At 41.7% G+C, this 7500-nt stretch overlaps 1 protein-coding gene across 3 annotated transcripts in view; it reads left to right on the forward strand.

The window, feature by feature from the left end:
• Positions 1-7500, forward strand: part of LOC127911372 (RNA binding protein fox-1 homolog 3-like) — a 1085108-nt gene that overhangs the window by 410926 nt on the left and 666682 nt on the right. The window lies entirely within an intron of this gene.

Below are 7500 nucleotides of genomic sequence, written 5' to 3' on the forward strand. Positions count from 1 at the left end.
AAGGACTGTCTGGAAATATCTTCTGGGCCTGTCTGAAATATCTTCTCTGTAAGGCCTGTCTGGAAAATATCTTCTCTGTAAGGCCTGTCTGGAAAATATCTTCTCTGTAAGGACTGTCTGGAAAATATCTTCTCTGTAAGGCCTGTCTGGAAAATATCTTCTCTGTAAGGCCTGTCTGGAAAATATCTTCTCTGTAAGGACTGTCTGGAAAATATCTTCTCTGTAAGGCCTGTCTGGAAAATATCTTCTCTGTAAGGCCTGTCTGGAAAATATCTTCTCTGTAAGGCCTGTCTGGAAAATATCTTCTCTGTAAGGCCTGTCTGGAAAATATCTTCTGTAAGGCCTGTCTGGAAAATATCTTCTCTGTAAGGACTGTCTGGAAAATATCTTCTCTGTAAGGCCTGTCTGGAAAATATCTTCTCTGTAAGGCCTGTCTGGAAAATATCTTCTCTGTAAGGCTGTCTGGAAAATATCTTCTCTGTAAGGCTGTAAGGCCTGTCTGGAAAATATCTTCTCTGTAAGGACTGTCTGGAAAATATCTTCTCTGTAAGGCCTGTCTGGAAAATATCTTCTCTGTAAGGACTGTCTGGAAAATATCTTCTCTGTAAGGCCTGTCTGGAAAATATCTTCTCTGTAAGGCCTGTCTGGAAAATATCTTCTCTGTAAGGCCTGTCTGGAAAATATCTTCTCTGTAAGGCCTGTCTGGAAAATATCTTCTCTGTAAGGCCTGTCTGGAAAATATCTTCTCTGTAAGGCCTGTCTGGGAAATATCTTCTCTGTAAGGCCTGTCTGGAAAATATCTTCCTCTCTAGAAATGTTTCTATCAGTGTCCCAAACAGCACCTTATTCTCCACAGAGTACATCATATACTTTTGTCCAGAACTGTTTGGCCCTGTTAACCTCAGAGAAAGCGATTGAGAATAAGAGAGACAGTGTGGGAGACAGGGACAGAGGAAGAACAAAAAATGGACCTATTTTCTTTCCTTCTCAAACTGTATATCAAAGCTTTTTGTTCTGGTTATTTTCAAGGTGTAGGTTTTTTTTCAACCCCACTGTCCTAAAAAAACAAATGTTTTGTATCTCTTCTCCTTTTTTTAGTGTCTCTCTTTTTTTCTCTCTTCTCACCCTTTCAGCCTTTCATGAGCTTTTGTGGGAATTAATGAATCTTCTAGCGTGCACAGCATCATTTAAAACAAATGATTATATTGCAATTTCACACTCATTTGCATGGCCTTGCGACGTCCTCTTATGAAAGTCATATATTATTCTGTCTGCACTGCCCAAGCAATTTAAAAAGGAAAAACAGTCACACTGTTCACACTACATGTTCCTACTTTAATTTAATATGCCAGAGATCTGTGTTGAATGAAGTTCACTCTCATAGGAGGACGTGGTGATGGTGTACGTGTGTGTGGAGGGGTAGGCCGCAGGTGGGTGGGTGTGTGTGTCAAATCGCATCAAAAATCAAAACAAATCAAACGTTATTTGTCACTTGTGCCAAATATAACAATTGTAGGTAGACCTTACAATGAAATGTTTACTTACGAGCCACTAACCACAATGCAATTAATCACAAAATACGGATAAGAAAAATACATAAAAGTAACAAGTCATTAAAGATCAGCAGTAAAACAACAATAGCGAGATATACAGGGGTGGGGTACCGGTACAGAGTAAATGTGCGGGGGCACAGGTTAGTTGAGGTAGTATGTACATGTAGGTAGAGTTGTTGAAGTGACTATGATAGATGATAACAACAGAGAGTAGCAGCGTTGTAAAAAAGGGGGCAAGGGGGGAATGCAAATCGTCTGGGTAGCCATTTGACTAGATGTTCAGGAGACTTATGGCTGGGGGTAGAAGATGTTTAGAAGCCTCTTGGACATAGACTTGGCACTCCGGTACCGCTTGCCATGCGGTAGCAGAGAGAACAGTCTTTGACTAGGGTGGCTGGAGTCTTGAAACTTTTTAGTGCCTTCCTCTGACACCGCCTGGTATAGAGGTCCTGGATGGCAGGAAGCTTGGCCCCAGTGATATACTGGGCCGTTCGCACTACCCTCTGTGGTGCCTTGCGGTCGGAGGCCGAGCAGTGGCCATACCAGGCAGTGATGCAACCAGTCAGGATGCTCTCGATGTTGCAGCTGTAGAACCTTTTGAGGATCTCAGGACCCATGCCAAATCTTTTTAGTTTCCTGAGGGGGAATAGGCTTTGTTGTGCCCTCTTCACAACTGCCTTGGTGTGCTTGGACAATGTTAAGGAATACCTAGGATAGGATAAGTAATCCTTCTCACCCCCCCCCCCTTTAAGATTTAGATGCACTATTGTAAAGTGGCTGTTCTACTGGATGTCATAAGGTGAATGCACCAATTTGTAAGTCGCTCTGGATAAGAGCGTCTGCTAAATGACTTAAATGTAAATGTAAATGTTAGTTTGTTGGTGATGTGGACAACAAGGAACTTGAAGTTCTCAACCTGTTGTACTGTTGCCCTGCCAATGAGGATGGGAGCGGTGCTCGGCCATCTTTTTCCTGTAGTGTCTGTCAATGTGAGTGTGATGTGTGCGTTTTTCTGTGTGTGCATTGCAATTGACTTTCCACCGTCGACAAAGCATTTTCTATTGCTATTTCCAGCCTGTAAGGGGGAATATATGCTGGTAGAATATTGCATAGCAGTCATCTTATCCATACGTACCTTCATTCAACTTTCAAAGCCAGTTTCCCAGACACAGAATAAGCCTAATACTAGACAAAAAGCTTGTTTAATGCAATTCACTTTTGAGAACTTAACATAAGGCCAGGATGGGCCTTCGTGTGTCTGTGTCTTAGTCGTTGTCCCGGAAAAAGGCCCTCAAAGTTAAAACTGATGCCCAGAACTCTAGAACTAAAGCGATAGAGGACAGTGAATGTAACACTCCAACACACGTCTCTATCCTGCTTCTCTGGTCAGAACTCTAGAACTAAAGGGATAGAGGACAGTGAATTTAACACTCCAACACACGTCTCTATCCTGCTTCTCTGGTCAGAACTCTAGAACTAAAGGGAGAGAGGACAGTGAATTTAACACTCCAACACGTCTCTATCCTGCTTCTCTGGTCAGAACTCTAGAACTAAAGGGATAGAGGACAGTGAATGTAACACTCCAACACACGTCTCTATCCTGCTTCTCTGGTCAGAACTCTAGAACTAAAGGGATAGAGGACAGTGAATTTAACACTCCAACACACGTCTCTATCCTGCTTCTCTGGTCAGAACTCTAGGGAACTGAAAACACTCCAACACACGGGAGAACTCTAGAGGACAGTGAATTTAACACTCCAACACACGTCTCTATCCTGCTTCTCTGGTCAGAACTCTAGAACTAAAGGGATAGAGGACAGTGAATTTAACACTCCAACACACGTCTCTATCCTGCTTCTCTGGTCAGAACTCTCTAAAGGGAGAGAGGACAGTCCTGCTTATCCTGCTTCTCTGGTCAGAACTCTAGAACTAAAGGGATAGAGGACAGTGAACACGTCTCTAACAGAACTCTAGAACTAAAGGGAGAGAGGACAGTGAATTTAACACTCCAACACACGTCTCTATCCTGCTTCTCTGGTCAGAACTCTAGAACTAAAGGGATAGAGGACAGTGAATTTAACACTCCAACACACGTCTCTATCCTGCTTCTCTGGTCAGAACTCTAGAACTAAAGGGATAGAGGACAGTGAATTTAACACTCCAACACACGTCTCTATCCTGCTTCTCTGGTCAGAACTCTAGAACTAAAGGGATAGAGGACAGTGAATTTAACACTCCAACACACGTCTCTATCCTGCTTCTCTGGTCAGAACTCTGTACATCTGGCTGTGTGTTTCAGCAATCTAACATCAACCATGGTCTTATTGAAATACTGTCTGCAAGACTGCTCAGTCGATGAATACACTAATGTTGGATTCCACTAACACTCGCAGTCTTTGTGTGTGTGTGTGTGTGTGTGTGTGTGTGTGTGGTCGATTATACTAATGTGTGATTGTGTATTATGCTAACGTCTCATTCCTTTGCTTGTTTCAATATAAAAAGATTAGTGATGATTTGATGATAAGCTTGACGAATGCTTTAGAGTAACATTTCATTATCCTTCCTCTTGTTTCTCTGTCCTTCTTTTGTTTACAAGTTAATGTGTGGCTTTCTTCAGCTGTGAGTCTCTCTCTCTGTCTCTGTCTCTTAATTCAATTCAATTTAAGGGCTTTATTGGCATGGGAAACATGTGTTAACATTGCCAAAGCAAGTGAAGTAGATAATAAACAAAAGTGAAGTAAACAATACAAATTAAACAGTAAAAATTACACTCACAGAAGTACCAAAAGAATAAAGAGCCAGGCTGCTTACGGCAGCCTTTCTCAATAGCAAGGCTATGCTCACTGACTCACTACACGTATTCACTGCACATATTCAAAGCTTTCCTTAAGTTTGGGTCAGTCACAGTGGTCAGGTATTCTTTTTAGGGCCAAATAGCATTGTAGTTTTCTCTGTTATCCTTTCCAATGTGTAAAGTAATTATCTTTTTAGTTCTCACATGATTTGGTTGTGTCTAATTGTGTTGCTGTCCTGTGGCTCTGTGGGGTATGTCTGAGTTTGTGAACAGAGCCCCAGTACCATCTTGCTTAGGGGCCTCTTCTCCAGGTTAATCTCTCTGTAGGTGATGGCTTTGTTATGGAAGGTTTGGGAATCGCTTCCTTTTAAGTGGTTGTAGAATTTCTGGATTTTGATAATAAATGGGTATCGGCCTAATTCTGCTCTGCATGCATTATTTGGTGTTCTACGTTGTACACTGAGGATATTTTTGCAGAATTCTGCATGCAGAGTCTCAATTTGGTGTTTGTCCCACTTTGTGAATTCTTGGTTGGCTTTGTTTTGGTTTGTTTGTTTGTCAATTAGGGTGTGCAGGGTGAATAAGTGGTCTGTCATAGGGTAATTTTGTAAAAAGACAATTTGACATTTTCTCAGTACAAGTCTGCTGTTAATGATAATGCAGAGGATTTTCCCATGGTTGCTGTGGATGCATATCCCACGGTAGTAAATGGGTCAAATGCGTCTACACGTTTGTGGATTGGGGTGATCAGTCCTTGGTTCCAAATATTGGGGAAGATGCCAGAGTTAAGGATAATGTTGAAGAGTTTAAGTATAGCCAATTGGAATTTGTGGTCTGTATATTTTATCATTTCATTGAGGATACCATCAACACCACAGGCCTTTTTGGGTTGGAGGGTTTTTATTTTGTCCTGTAACTCATTCAAGGTAATTGGAGAATCCAGTGGGTTCAGTTAGTCTTTAATAGTTGATTTGTATTTGATCATGTCTATGTTTTTGCTCTTTATTCTTTGTTATGGGGCCAAGAAGATTGGAGAAGTGGTTTACCCAGACATCTCCTTTTCTGGATACATAACTCTTTGTGTTGTTGTTTGTTTATTGTTTTCCAATTTTCCCAGAAGTGTTTAGTCTGTATATATTTCCATTACATTCAGCTGATTTCTGATTTGCATTTCCTTCTTTCTCCATATTGTATTTCTCTATTGTTTTAGTGATTCGCCATAGTGAAGACGTTGTCTCAGGTTTTCTGGGTCTCTACACTTATGGTTGGATAGGTTTCTCAATGTCTTGCTTGTGTTTTTGCATTCTTTAATAACCAGTTAATAGGGAAGCGGCAGGTAGCCTAGTGGTTAGAGTGTAGGGACGGCAGGTAGCCTAGTGGTTAGAGTGTAGGGACGGCAGGGTAGCCTAGTGGTTAGAGTGTAGGGACGGCAGGTAGCCTAGTGGTTAGAGTGTAGGGACGGCAGGTAGCCTAGTGGTTAGAGTGTAGGGACGGCAGGTAGCCTAGTGGTTAGAGTGTAGGGACGGCAGGTAGCCTAGTGGTTAGAGGGTAGGGACGGCAGGGTAGTCTAGTGGTTAGAGTGTAGGGACGGCAGGGTAGCCTAGTGGTTAGAGTGTAGGGACGGCAGGGTAGCCTAGTGGTTAGAGTGTAGGGACGGTAGGGTAGCCTAGTGGTTAGAGTGTAGGGACGGCAGGGTAGCCTAGTGCTTAGAGTGTAGGGATGGCAGGGTAGCCTAGTGGTTAGAGTGTTGTACTAGTAACTGGAAGGTTGCAAGTTCAAACCCCCGGGCTGACAAGGTACAAATATGTCGTTCTGCCCCTGAACAGGCAGTTAACCCACTGTTCCTAGGCCGTTGTTGAAAATAATAATTTGTTCTTAACTGACTTGCCTAGTAAAATAAAGGTAAAATAAAAGAAGCTTAGCTTACCGACAAGATATTTTCCAGGGGCCTTACCGGCAAAAATATTACACAACTGGCAAAATATTTTAGAACACCTACTCATTCAAGGGTGGGTGTTTCTTTATATTTACTATTTTCTACATTGTATAATAATATTGAAGACATCCAAACTATGAAATAGCACATATGGAGTCATGTAGTAACCAAAAAAGTGTTAAACAATATTTCAGATTCTTCAAATAGCCACCCTTTGCCTTGATGACAGCTTTGCACACTTGGCATTCTCCCAACCAGCTTCATGAGGTAGTCACTTGGAATGCATTTCAATTAATTAACAGGTGTGCCTAGTTAAAAGTTAATTTGTGCAATTTCAGTCCTTTAAAGCGTTTGAGCCAATCAGTTGTGTTGTGACATGGTCGGAGTGGTATACAGAATATAGCCCTATTTGGTAAAATACCAAGTCCATATTATGAGAAGACCAGCTCAATAAGCAAAGAGAAACAACAGTCCGTCATTACTTTAAGACATGAAGGCCAGTCAATCTGGAAAATGTCAAGAACTTTTAAAGTTTCTTCAAGTGCAGTCGCAAAAACCTGCAAGCGCTATGATGAATCATGAGTTCTCTCATGAGAACCGCTACAGGAATTGAAGACCCAGAGTTATTAGAGTTACCAGCCTCAGAAATTGCAGCCCAAATAAATGCTTCAAAGAGTTCAAGTAACAGACACATCTCAACATCAGCTGTTCAGGCCTTTGTGGTCAAATTGCTGCAAAGAAACCACAACTAAAGGACACCAATAATAAGAAGAGACTTGCTTGGGCCAAGAAACGTGGAGAAGGAGGTGTTATGGTGTGGGGGTGCTTTGCTGTCGGTTATTTATTTTAAATTCAAGGCACAGTTAAACAGCAAGGCTACCACAGTATTCTGCAGCGATTCATCAGGCTGTGTGAGGGCAATTTTCCCAAAACTTAGAGTGATGGAGTGCTACATCAGATGACCTGGCCTCCATAATCCCACAACCTCAACCAAATTGAGATGGTTTGGAATGAGAGAACAACAGCATTCCAGGTGAAGCCGGTTGAGAGATTGCCAAGAGTGTGCAAAGCTGTCATCAAGGCAAAGGGTGGTCATTTAAAAAGTCTAAAATCTAAATATATATTTGTTTAATCCCTTTTTTGATTACTACATGATTCCATATGTGTTATTTCATAGTTTTGATGTCTTCACTATTATTCTACAATGTAGAAAATGG

Source organism: Oncorhynchus keta, chromosome 24, assembly GCF_023373465.1.
Source record: "Oncorhynchus keta strain PuntledgeMale-10-30-2019 chromosome 24, Oket_V2, whole genome shotgun sequence".
In the NCBI taxonomy this organism is placed as follows: domain Eukaryota; kingdom Metazoa; phylum Chordata; class Actinopteri; order Salmoniformes; family Salmonidae; genus Oncorhynchus; species Oncorhynchus keta.